The sequence below is a fragment of the Momordica charantia genome (assembly GCF_013281855.1).
Source record: "Momordica charantia cultivar OHB3-1 chromosome 7 unlocalized genomic scaffold, Mcharantia_2.0 BLBB01000007.1, whole genome shotgun sequence".
Taxonomy (NCBI): domain Eukaryota; kingdom Viridiplantae; phylum Streptophyta; class Magnoliopsida; order Cucurbitales; family Cucurbitaceae; genus Momordica; species Momordica charantia.
The window spans coordinates 4,415,443-4,429,792 of record NW_028275165.1 but is presented as its reverse complement, the minus strand read 5'-3'; the positions used below and the strand labels follow the sequence as shown (position 1 = coordinate 4,429,792).

General features: G+C 36.5%; 1 long non-coding RNA gene across 1 annotated transcript; it reads left to right on the top strand.

The window, feature by feature from the left end:
* The first annotated feature begins 5,520 nt into the window (after positions 1–5,520).
* LOC148210037 (uncharacterized) lies at positions 5,521–7,903 on the top strand. Its single transcript, XR_015792287.1, has 3 exons — positions 5,521–5,679; positions 6,246–6,289; positions 7,549–7,903. It is a non-coding gene; the product is annotated as an uncharacterized LOC148210037 (long non-coding RNA).
* The last annotated feature ends 6,447 nt before the right edge of the window (positions 7,904–14,350 follow it).

Here is a 14,350-nt window from a genome sequence, read left to right as displayed (position 1 = left end):
AATAAGCCAGAACGGAAATCCATCAATTCCAAATTAGGCTACTACCCCAAATAAGCAAAACATTCCTCAACACAAAAATCATGGCATATCCGGATAGCCCTATAAAATCAATCAAAATATCTTTCAAATAAAATGCCAAACAAATACTTTATTTCAATATTAAATTAATTCAAAACATTGAAATAATTTAAAGCAAACTTTATCAATCCTCCAAAACATGATTTCAAATATTTCACAAATAAACAAAATATCAATTTCAAACCTTTAAATACATTTAAACAAAACTTTATCAAATAATTTAAGAATACTTCAAATACTTTGCAAATAAACATAATTTCAATTGCCAAATTAGTTTTCAAATCCATAATAAAACTTCAATTTCATATGCAAGATATCAATTTCAAATCTTCCTATCAAATCCAAAATACATTTTAGTTTTTGAAATATGACAAATCACTTACAACACTTTTCGAAGGGATACGGTAAATTATTTACAATACTTTTTCGAAGGGATATGACAAATTACTTACAATACTCTTTCGAAGGGATATGACAAATTACTTACAATACTTTTTCGAAGGGATATGACAAATTACTTACCTCTTTCAGAAATCCTACGAATCTAGTTAACTTCTTCCTTGGTAGTTGTCAACTTAGAGGCCTAGAAACAACCAATATCCAAAATCAATTCTTAAATCCTATCCAAGGATTTAAAATTCAACCAATTACTAACTCAATCTTATCTACCCAATTTTCCCATTCAAAACACTTTTTTATGTAAAATAATTAGGAAAGTATGGATTTGGGGCTACAAAACCAGATCTAAAAACTAGGTTAAAAAGCCTCTAAATTCAACAATAACAAATTTTAAAACTAGAAGAATCGATATAAATCAATACGAACAAAATTTACAAAAAGTTTCTCAATAAAACCAGCTTAAAAACCTTCTAAACAATTGAAAATGTGGGGATTTTAAATCTGAAAAATTTTCTGTTTTATAAAATAAAACTTCCAAGAATTTTCCATAAAACAATTAACAATTTATTGATTTTTATAGAAAAATCAGATCTGAAAACTTTATAGAAAACCTTTAAAATTTGGTAAAAACATATAATTTTTCATGTAAAAATCATAACAACAGACTATAATTTATAGGATACAAATAGGTAAACTTTTTATGTAAAAAGAGCCTCAAAATAGCCCAAAAACAGTTTATGAAAAATTTTTAGGGTAAAAGTCGTTAAAATCTTTTATTTTAAAAAACAAAGACCTCAAAACTTTTCCCAATAAGCTGAATTAAAGAACTACAAATCTAAGAAAAAAATAAACTAAAACAATGAGAAGAAAATCTTACGGATCTTTGAGAGAAAAATACCAAACTCGTCTTCCTTTCTTTTCTTTGAGAGAAAACTAGGTCTAACAGTTTAAGAAAATAAAACCTAGGGTTTAAGGGCTTTTATAACAAACCCTAATGAATCCTTATCTAAAAAGGATAATAAAAAGATAAAGATTTAATAAAACTCTTTCTTTTTATTTTTTTAAATTCTAAGAACAAATTATCTTTTAAAAGTAATTTCTAAAAAAAAAGGTTTATCTTTGAGAAAATAAAAGAAAACAACTAAAAAATAATAATTTAAATATATATATATATATTTATATTTTTTTTCCGGTTGTTACAATAAGAGCAAAAAATGTTTTAAAAATTATTAGTTTTAAAATTAATAAACAAGTAAAACCATTTTCAAAAAACTTCGATGAAGATTGTAAAGTAATTTCAATATTTTTGAGGTGGCAAATTTTTTTAGTGGCTTTCCCGTCATTCATAATTGTTTTTTTTTTTTTTTTGAAACAAACAGTCATTCATAGTTGTTAATTCATATTTAATATTGAAATGTGAATTAATAAAAAATGAGTCATTTAAAACAAAAGAATTTTTTTTTTCTTGGGCCAAATAAATAATAGGTATTTTAAAGGTAAAATTTGGTAACCGTTTTCGAATTGATGTTGTAGAGTGCTAACAGTTTTCCCATACTCAAATCGATTCTTGAACAAAAAATCTGTTTTCACATATCATATTGTTTAATTGGATGACAAATCACATCTCATAGATGGTTGGTGGCAACTCCACACCTCTTCTTTCGAAAGAGATCAAAGATGAAGTCAACCGTTCTACATTGCAACACCATTGCAACAATCTATTTTAAATTTTTCAAAATTATAATGTGAGGTTTAAAGCAAGTTTAAGGGTTTAAGTTTTGAATCTAGTTAACTACAAAAACCTATTAGACACAAAATTAAATTGTTCATAGTTTGATTTTAAATTAATCTTTTAAAAATTGTCATTGCATAGAAAAATGTTTTAAAATTTGTTAATAGAAAGTTGACGTACCGTTACATTATGGTTTTGTTAACATGTCTATAATCTATAATATATTAAAAAGTCTTAGAAAAAATCAAATTTCAAAACATGTCTAATTTCCAAAGCTTCTTAGAAAAAATCAAAAGAATCTGAAAACAAATGAAAAATAAACTAACTAGGTAAAAAATAATTAACTACAAGCATGCAAAGTAACAGTAAACCAAAAGTGAACTTCAAGTAGTGCCTAAGTGATACCAAACAAGCCTAAATCATCTCAAGACACACACACCATAGCCCAATTATTAGCTTGGTATATATCTCTAACCAAGAGGTTATGAGTTCAATCATCCACCTCACATTTCAATTAGTTAAACAAAACTATTATTCTCAAAGTGTAGAAACTAACATCCTTTAGACATAAACTTAACAGACTAACTTATTAATCAAATAACAACTCAATTAAATGAAACGACTTCTACCATCATATCTAAAAATAATAACTAAGAACACAACTAAGCTACGCAGCAAATGGTCTTTTCCAGTCAAGTCTCCTCCTTGCCATCACCATTCCCATGAATGACCCCATTTCCTACAAAATCTGGAGAGAAAAAGGAGTGAATACAACCACGATACCCAGTAAGCAACCCTTACCTAAAAGATCACGCACAAACAACATGCTTACACAACAACACATTCATGCTCATTATTAATATCATGTTTTACATAAAACGGAACAAATTATACAAATGTTTGACCTAATTATGCAACCTACATGCCAGACCCAAGCCTCACATCACAACTCACTAGTTCTCTTTCTTATTCCTCCAAGACTTATTCCTTCAAGTCGTATCAATCCCTGACCTTTGTACTCAGGGCCTCGACAATTCTCTATGGCGCTCGACGTTCGACCCTTGACCTTTGTACCCAAGACTTCAAATTGTTACGTTGAACCCTGACCACGCATAGTGAAGGTCTCGACACTTACTTAAACTCATTAGTTCTCTTTCCTATTTCTCGAAGCCTTATTCCTTCAAGTCGTATCGGTCCCTGACCTTTGTACCCAAGGCCTCGACACATCTCTACAGCGCTTGGTGTTCGATCCTTGACCTTTGTACCCAAAGCTTCGAACTGTTGCACCGACCCCTAACCACACATAGCTAATGCATCAATGACTTTGCAACATATTGGCCCTTGTCATTTCCTCTCAAGGCTCCAATACTCGCCTTCCTCTAAGACTCATCGCATCGACCCTCGAGCTTTGTACCCTAAGCCTTGACACTCATCTTTGTCCACAGTTTGGCGTACCGACCCCCGACCTATGTACCCGGAGCCTCGATACCCAACTAGTGACGTATCAGCTCTCTGGCCCTGATACTCACTCATTCACTTCATAACGTCTCATAAGTCTCACCAGAGTTCTGCATGCTTCTAGCCATGACCCATGCATCAAACGTGTCTCACAATAATTTAGCATGCTTCTTAAACCACAACCAACATGCCAACAATAGAACAATAATACCGATATGCTTTTACAACATAATAATTTTCAACAGTAGCATATTTTACCGTGATTGTAGTCATAACGGAGCATAGTCAAACAATTATAAACTACTAGAATCAATCATAGTCATCCAAAACATCCAACATTCATAAAGAACCATCCAACAACAATATCCAACCAGCATTTAGAGATAAAAGGACACAAATTAAAACATGCAATTCATACATAAACACACAACAAACATCCCTCTAAGTAAGAACTACTTACTACAAGCATCCTAACATGCTACTAAGCTCGTCGAAGGCCTCACTAAATCCAAAAACAACCAAACTTGCGTTAGAAACCAACTCAAAAACACTTTAATCGAATCGAAACTAGTTTTATGTGAGTAGTTCCTACTATCTCATGTCGAAACCACTTGGGTTACGAGTGGGTCGATGTCAAATGAACCCGGCACTTCAAAATGGAGTTCAAAAATGTTTGAGCTTGCTGGTCCAACACTGAAAAGCGATGGATAACTCAAATCAAGCTTCGGTTGAGTGTGGGTAAGCGTCGAACGTTGCTGGAATGAAGAAATCGTAGCGAATCGGCCGCCGGAGATGCGGTTTACACATGCTGGCCGTGGGTATTCGTCGGAGTACCGAAAGATGTCGAAAATCGACGTGCAGGAAGAGGGTCGATGCCAGAAACATGCTACTGGTCGTGGGTTCGATAGTTGTGAAGTAAAACTCGCCGGAATCAACGAACAAGGACCATGTAGCCGAGAGTTCAATGATGCTGGTTGGTATCTAGCAATTTGGGGCTGAGGCCTCGAGCAATGCCGGTTAGGGTCATGATAGGTTTGTTGCATAACGAGGCACCATTGCTGGAGGGAGAGCTTGGTCGCCGTCGAGTCGTCGCGCGGGTCTAGCACACAGAGCTTAGTCACCGTTGGGGTCGCTGCTGCCATGAAGGGGATGGTGTCACCGCTGCTACGAGCTCGTTGGATGGACACTGGCCGCCCTGGGGAAATTGGCTCAAATGACCTTCAAAAGTTTTTGAAATGCTCAAATGACCCACCCCCTTTAATTGTGCCCAAATGACCCACTTTTAACATTGATGATGTGTCAGAAGTAGGTGAAATGACCAAAATGTCATTAAATGTAACAGATGACCAGTGGAATAATTCCCGGCCGAGGTAGAAAAATTCCCGCCCGAGGTAGCTTCAATGCACGACAAAACCAATTTAATGCACACCAACTTGTACCTTAGTAATCAGTAGATGCCATTACTAATCTCAGAGAACATATGTCCTTATCGTGAATATTCTCTCTGCACAATCCTAAAAAATCTAAAAAGTATTGTGAATATTATCTTTAGAAGTTTCAAGATTTTGGGAGAAGTAGTTCTTAATTTTTTATGCTCTCTCCTTTTGCGCAATAATCTTGCTTGATGTCTACATTTGAACATATGTGTTTTTATGTAAGGACCGTTTGAAGTAAAAAAAATAATAAGAAAAATTGGAATAAGGGCATTTTGGTCGTTGGATAAAAAAAAAGAAAAAGAAAATGAATTTTTACTTTCGTGTTTAAAAAGAAATTGGGAAATTGAAAAAAATGGGGTGCAACTGTGTGTGGTGTAAGAGGACACGTGGTGGTAAGGAAAATTAGATTAAAAAAAAAAAGAGGAAAGGAAAAGAAAGAAAATAAAGGAAAAGAAAGAGAACGAAAAGGAAAAATGAGGAAGAAAAGGGGATCTTGGCGATTTCAACCGAAACATAAGGAAGATGAAGAAATTGACGGTGATTGTGAGCCGGATTGAAGAACCAACCTTAGAAGTGGTAATTAAAGTTGTTTTTATTTGAAGGTTTGGGAAGAAATAGGGGTTGAAGAGAAATAGTTTATGGGTTTGTTGTTTTGCCTAAGAAATCTCTTGAAATAGGTGTTGAACTTGGATTTCTGGTTTACGTGAATATGTGTATTGATGAGTTAGCTTCAATTTATACATTTTGGTCACAGATCTGGATTGGTATAGTTTGCAGAAGAAGCTAAAAAAAAGAAATGGAGGGGAAGAAGCCATGGTATGGTGGTTTTGGGTTAAGGAACAAGATGATGAATAGTAGAGGAGAGAGAGTGATTTTTAAATTAAATAAAAAAAAGGGAAAAAAAAGAAGAAAATGTTGGAAAAATTGGGCTATTTGCGTGAAATGGAGTGAAGAAAGAGAAATTTAATGGGTTTGGTGGGACCCACTTATAAGAAGAAAAAGTAGTGAGTTATAAATGAAGAGAGAGAATGGGGAATTTGGAGTAATTGGATTATTTTGAAGTTATTGTGATTAAAGTTTGAATTAAGTTATGTTGAAATTGGAATTAAGTGAAATAATTTGGTATTAAATCGATATTTCAGGTCAAGCGGAAATTGGTACAACGTACAACTCTTTTAAAGAATTTGTGAGTGGTTGTTTTATTAAACGTTTTTGGATATTATTATTGACTTGTGAGTGGTTACTTTACTAAATGTTTTGGATAGTATTATTGGAATTTGTGAGTGGTTAATTTTGGAAATGTTTTTAGAACTATATCATGATAGAATTTCAAGAAAGTACATATATTATGTGTGTTTTAGCATTTCTGCTGAGAATCGTTTTTGCCGAGAATTTAAAAATGTTTGGAAAATTTATAAATGTTTATGAGAATTTAGAAAATGACTCTGGTTGTTTGAGATTTTTGAAATGTTTTAGAATTTGGAGAAATGATTTGTGGTTTAGGAATATGTTTGAAGTTTATCGAAATGTTGTTGGAAAGAGTGATTGAGAAATATTTTTAGAATAACTGTTTATGATAAGAATTAGAAATGTTTTATATTTTCAGTGGATTGAACGAAGTTTTAGAAAGAAAGATTTCAGAAAGATTTTGAGAAACTATTATGAATTTTTATTAAGATCAAGAGATTTCATAATCGTTTGAGAAATAGAATGTTGTGAAATGACTTAGAAAGAAAGATTTGAGAAAGTTAGAAAGAAATATTTTAGAAATGATTTGAGAAAGAAAGAAAAAAATTTTAGAAAGAAGAATTTTATAACAGTATGTGAGATTGAGAATTTTATGCAGAAATAAGTTTTCAAACCACCATAATGTTGTATCCAGGTGATTACCCGTATGTTATGTGAATGTGTTTCTATAGTATACCCAGAAATAGAAGGTCTTTGGACCATTTTACTCCACGTGTTGAGAGAATTATTCTGCTGTGTATATTGAGATTACTCCATGCCAGTAGACTAGAAATAGAATTATTCTGCTGTGCCTATTAGATTACTCTACGCTAGTAGACCATAATAGAATATGGATACATGTGTGGTGTTGAGTTTTCTGAACCTATTTATTGGTTGAAAGAAAATGTTTTATATGATATTAGAAAGTGTTTTCCTAGTTCTGTTTAATATTTCAGGAGAACGATTTACAAATTTATTTAGAGAATGCGTGCTGTTACACGTTTATTATGAGAAAGTCTTTATGAATTTTAGTTTCTCAAGTTTTATGATATTTAATGAGAATATTTATTAGAACGGTTTTATAAGGTTTGTTTTGCAGAACTTCGAAACTTCAATTGTTTATGAAAGAAGTTTTATTATTATTATTATTATTATTTGGTATTAATTTACCACTCACTGAGCTTTTTAGCTGACTCTTTACCCTTTGTTTTCCCCCAGGTTGTATCTGAGTTTCAAAGAGAGAATGGACCAGCTTCTACCACTCAGAGTCGTTAAGAAATTGCATATCATTTGTATTTACAACCTGAATAGTGTATCTAGAAGGAATTTAAGAAATAGAAGTGATGTTAAAAGTTGGTTTAAAAGTCTAGAAGTTTTCCGGCTATAGACTCTGCACCTAGTGGGGTCCATGGTCGGTGCGGTCTGTTCTTGAACCAGTAGGTGTTCTGGGACGGGTTGTCTCATTTTATTTGATCATGGTTTGGTTTATTTTTTGTTACAGTCGGAGTAACAATAACTTTTGTTATTTTGTTTTAAACCCATATGTTCATTCCTCCTGCACTATGCGTTTTAATTTTCGGGTCATTCTCGAGCAAGGTGATATGATTCTTGGCCAAGAATCATGTTTTTGATGAACATCGGGCGAGGTACTAAACTTTCTCGACCGAGGTCAAAGGTTTTCAAAACAGAATGTTTGTTAAACTTACCTCAGGCTTGGCTGTGTATTGAACTCCACCTCGACCGAGAAAATATGTTTCCTGCCCGAGGTTGATGTATATTATATATATATATATATATATATATATATATATATATATTCCATCGCTGATTGTCTTTCAATTGTGCTTTGTAATGCAGAAGAAAATGGTACCGAATCGAAACCCTCATACTTGGTTACGCCGAACCCGTGTACCCCCGTCGGAGATGAAGAATATTGGATTTTACCGGATGACTACGTGCCGAGGACGATTAAGCCACCAAAATTTGTTCCTCGTGTTGGACGCCGCCGCCGCATATTTTTCTTGATTCCATAATTCTCGGCCAAGTTATACTCGACCCCGACCGTAAAATTCAATGAGCTACGAAAATAGAGATTAAAGTTCTGTACATTTAATATGGAAGTTGTTCTTTATTTCAGTTCTGCAAATATTCTCGGGCTCGAACTCGGTCAAGGTAAATATCGAGGTTGGTATCTTTTTCAGTTGTGCAAAAAACCTCGAGCATGAACCAGCTTACCTCGACCGTAAAATACAATGTTCTTCAAAAATAAAGATTAAAATGATCCTAATATTGAAAACGCAATCCTAAACTCCATTAATAATTGATGTTTTGTCTCAATGTATCTAAACGAGTCCCTGTTAAATCATAGTCAATATACTTAAATTCATTCGTATTATCAAATTTAACTAAGTTACGTACAAAATAAGAAAACAATTCTAATGGAATATCAAAAAATAGGTCTATTCGCCTAAAGTTGAAAAGCAAGTTGCCTCCTAAAGTATGCGATCCTAGACTGTCTTAGAGTATCCAATGCGGACCCGATTACATCGTACTCAAAATACTTGACGCAGAAAATCCCACAGTCGCAACCGCCAATCTGCTGTGGTGCTGACGTAACTCGTCGAATTCGCCATGGTTGGATCAGTAGATTGGGTCGGACTTTCATAACATCACATTTGAAGAGCATTACTGAGATGATGGTGCCCATTACCTTCAAATGATCCTCCATAGCATGATCCGTGGTCATTGAATTCAAGGAGTCTCATACTACGATCTCGCCTTCCTCGAAGTCGATACATACCATTACCCAATGCTTGCCCCTGATGTTAAATGGGAGATATATGGCGTCCACTTCCATCCACGTCAAAGGGTAGTCCGTATGAGTGTCGTCAGTGTAACCCATGATGCTCTTGTCCCTCCTGTCCCAATCGTACTCGGCCGCTACTCTTGAAGGCAATGAAGTATCAGATTGCATGCATGCATATAGACCATCCTTACGTCTGAAGTAGTTCTGTAACGTCAAACTTAACCCAATGAGTCATCAACCTATGCACTATGACCAATTTGAAGTTAGTGGATAGGCATTAACACACGTACCGCAAGAACTAGATCGCCAGTTGTGAACTTCCGAGAACATAGGTCAGGCTGCTGCTCAAGCTTCTTCCACACTAACATGAACAGCTCATCGACGACCTATGAATAGTACCCAATTTATAAACATGAATGTATACATATTTACTACATTTAGTGTGGTTAATGACCACTTACCTCGGCTGTGCACCAGTTACCTGGCCTCAATAGGTCGCGGAACCAGGCCTTATTCCTGATGAAGTATGCGGTCTTTCGCGTTGAACGTTTGTCATGGTCATCTAGCAAGACCTGAAATTTGTCATCCTCCTCTTTCGGAATATCCATAACTGGATTGTATTGTATGACCTTATGTCGTTTTCCGTACACCTTCACTTCAACAAACGCACGCAACTTCCATGGTACTCTCCTTTTGCGGTTGCTAAATTTTGGAACGTGGCAATGGTTGTGATATGAGACGTACTTCGTCCGAGTCTACATGCTGTGATTGGTCTGGTACAACCTCGTTCATCGTCGATGCACTATCGACGTATTGGGACTGAAAGTAAACGAGTTAGAACCTCGACAGATTGACAAAATGAAGTATATGATGTACGATTCGATACCTCTGGCATAGGTGTCTGAAACTGGTTCGAGTCCGACTCAACCTCTTCCACGTTTCGAACCCCTGCGTCATCTCCTATGTTGACCTTCAGTACTTCGTGAACCTCTGGTTCTTTCAGGACATCAGATGCATTTTGGACCTGGTGAACCTCTGCCATGTCGACGTCCATGTGGCCTGCTACACCAGCATGACCGCCTACTTTGGCTCTTCGCATATCAGCAGGATCGACTAGTTGACCCTATACATCAAATGACATATCACACCATCCAAATTTTAAAAAACATACGGGAATACAAAATTTAATAAACTTGTCTACTTACCCTGGCAAGCCGTCGCAAATACTTCCGTATGAACTTTAACTCACCTTCCACACCCTTGAACCTGTTTTCCATGGCATCGATACGCATGTCCAACCTTCCTGACCGCTTATACACCTTCTTCTTGATCTTCTTCTTATTTTTGCCCTCTCTGTCTTCAATATCATCGACCGGTGGACATTCGATCACATCGTCGTGGCCCTCGCATGCGGGTCGCGGACTTTGGAGCCCTTCTTCATCATTTTCCACATCATTGGATGCTGGTGGTTCGAATGTCCTATTAAAAAATATCGTCTCTGATTCAGTTTGTTCCAAGCTCTTTGCTGTGGCCTGCACGAAATAAGATATCACTGAGGTGTGGTTTGAAAACAAGTGCATGATAAAGTTAGTCACTTACTGTTGTTGACTGGAATATGTCTCTTTCCAGCATGAGCCATCCTATTGAACGAACACACCTCCACCGGAGCATGCGGGGTACCACGTCATCATTAACTTTTATAGCAACTCATCCAGTCAGGGAAGATATCGTCTCATATCCCCACACCTGTATAAATTATAGAGAATGTTAGCAATCATTAGTGGGTCCAAATAAATATGGCAATTATATGATATTTATTTACCTGAAACACCCACGGGAAACCATACAGACTATACGCTTTCCTCAACCTCCCATCATCCGTCTTATTCGTCAGTGCTCGTTGAAGACTTTTTATTGTCTTCTCAAACGATATGGATCCCCAATCATAGTTGCAGCAAACTTCCCAATCATCTACTATTCTTAGTAAACTACTGTCAAACTTCAAACTTCTCTCCCGTCCATGAAGTACTAGTTCCACGAAGTACACGATTGAGACCTTCACCGCGTCCCAATCATCATCAAACCGTAAGCTTTTGTACTTCTTCTCCAAATTGGCCAAGGTCAGGTTTACGTCATCATAGAAGTACAAGGTTCTAAGCCTAATAGGAATCGTGTCTTTCCTAACATGTGCTCTCGAATATTTTAGGCCGCTTATGAGGTCAAATTCTCTCCGACCGAATGACACCTTACTCCCAAACAAGTTGAAACTAATGGTGTCCGGACTACTATTTTCTACCAATACGTCCCTAAGTAACAAGCTATGTATTTAGAACCCGTTAAATACTAGATCCACATCAATGAGATGGCCACATACAGTCTTCCTAAAAAGACGAAGTTGACGGGGGGTAAGTTTCTCTTTAATATCCTGGGCTGTGTTTGCTAGGTGCGATAGACAAGACACTTGGGACGAGGCATACATCGCGGGAGGGACCTTCGGTACCATTTCCATTTCCTATAAGTAAATGCAAACAAACATGCACACTCAGATTCAAACAAACAAAGTTCAAACAACGAACATGCACTCTCTGTTATTTTTCTCGGGCGAGACTGAGCTCGAGGTTACCTCGATGTTGACCTCGAAGTAGGTAATTGAAGAGGCTCAACTTTAGGCTCAACATCGAGGTTGAGAATCTTTCAATACCTTGGGCTCAACCTCGGCCGAGGTTGAACCCGAGAAAAATAACATAGAACACTTCTTCTTCAACCTCCCACCACACCACCTCAAATATTTCAAATGAACCTCCTACAGACATATTTTGAATAAACCTCACACCCTCACACACAGAGACCATATCGACATAAAAATACAAAAAAAAAATCAAGAACAAAGAAGGCACAAACAGTAATCAGTTTTCCTATTTTTCGAAACACGGAATACACGAGAAACAAAACTTAAATTGATGTCATATTAATCATGTATTCGTTCATCCGAATACCGGAAAACGTAATCGACGGAAAAATCAAACATTGAACTCCTAAACAGAGTTGAAAATTGAAGCCCTAACTTTCAAAGTGATGGAAAAGAACAAAATCTAACAGAAATCGAACTTACCTAGAGCGATTTCGAACCGAGAAGGAGAAGATAAATGGAGAAGACGATGGAACTGGATCGATTTCAAACAGAGAAGGAGAAGACGAACGGCGCGATTATGACCCACCCCCTCACAGTGCCCAACTAAACCACTTTTAGCATTGATTATGTGTTAGACGCAGATGAAATGACCATAATGCCATTAAATGTAACAAATGACCGTTTTCATAATTCTCGCCCGAGGTAGAAACATTCCCACCCGAGGTAGCTTCAATGCACCACAAAACCAATTTAATGCACATCAAGTTGTACCTAACCAATCAGTACATGTCATTACTAACCTCAGAAAACATATGTCCTTATCGTGAATATTCTCTCTGCACAATCCTAAAAAATCTGAAAAGCTTTGTGAATATTCTCTTTGGAATTTTCAAGACTTTGGAAGAGGTAGTTATTTATTTTTTATGCTTTCTCCTTTTGCTCAATAATCTTGCTTGATGTCTACATTTTAACAGATGTGTTTTTATTTGGTACTTGTTTGGCTTATTTTTGTTATAGTGGGATTAGCAATAACGTTTATTATTTTGTTTTAAACCCATTTGTCCATTCCTCCCGCACTGTTTGTTTTAAATTTTGGGTCGTTCTCGAGCGAGGTGATATGATTCTCGATTGAGAATCACGTTTTTGATGAACCTCGGGCGAGGCACTAAAATCACCTCTGACGTGGCTGCGTATTGAACTCCACCTCGGGCGAGAAAATACATTTCCCACCCGAGGTTGAAGTTTATTTTATATATTTTTTCATCTCTAATTGTTTTTCAATTATGATTTGCAATGCAGAACAAAATGGTTCGCCTTTTTGTGATCTATGGGGGTCAGTGGAATTAGATAGGCACTGTATACGAAGGTGGAGTTATGGGTGGGTTAAATGTTGACGAAGGAATAACATATAGAGACCTTGTAAGTGCGATCTTTCGGATGACTAGAATAAATCCTGATCTTTTAAATATTGTTCTACAATGTATCTACAAATTTGAGTACCAAGTGCCGAACTTTTATATATTTGATGATACTAGCCTTGGTTTTTACCTTATAGGTCTTCCACATCCCTTTCAAGTGCCTTTGTATGTATCTGTTATACCAAAGGAAAGACAAGGTAGTGGTAGTAACTCACGTGATGGTACATTATATCCCCAAACCGAAACATTGGCTTCATTTCCATGCCAAGTAGAACAAAATGTTCCTTCTCCTATCCCACTAAATCACATGCACTCACCTATAGATACTGTCAACCCGCCATTTTCTATACAATTTATGACTCCATTGACGGACAATATTGTCCCATGCAATTTAGGCGACGATGAACAAGAACACTTTGGGCAGTGGGATGATGTTGGAGGTGATGAGGACCATGAGTATGAGAATGAGGATGATGGCTACACAGGAACTGAGAATGAGGATGATGAAGCTGAGGACCCAGTTTGTGGCGGTGATCCATCCTCAAGAACACCTGTTGTGGAAGTACAGTCTGTAAGTAGGAATGCCCCTTGTGCAACTACTAATGGTTAACATGCATCCTTAGAACAGATTGATAGAATATGTAATGAGGATGGTTCTGTTCACGACATTGCAGTTGGAAGTGTTTTTCGGTCTAAGGATGAATTACGATTTAAACTGGCTGTTTTTGCTATCACCAAGAATTTTGAGTACAAGGTTAATAAATCTACCACAAAGCTATTATCTGTTGTATGCACTGAAACTGGGTACAAATGGGCCCTACGTGCAAGAAGAATCAAAGGTTCGGATACCTTTCTCATCTCAACATTTTCTGAGAATCATAGTTGCGAACGACCGACACTGACACATGATCATCGACAAGCTGGTAGTTGGGTGGTGGGTCAGTTGATAAAGTCCAACTATGAGGAGGTCAGCCGTCATTACAGGCCTAAAGATATTGTGAATGATATGCGGAAGAATTACGGTGTCAATGTCTGATATGAAAAGGCATGGTGAGTGAAAGAAGTCGCACTGGGCCTATTGATGGGATCGCCTAGAGAGCGTACTCTACTCTTTCTAAGTGTGGAGAGGCTCTGAAGGCCGTGAATGAAGGAACAATTTTCCAC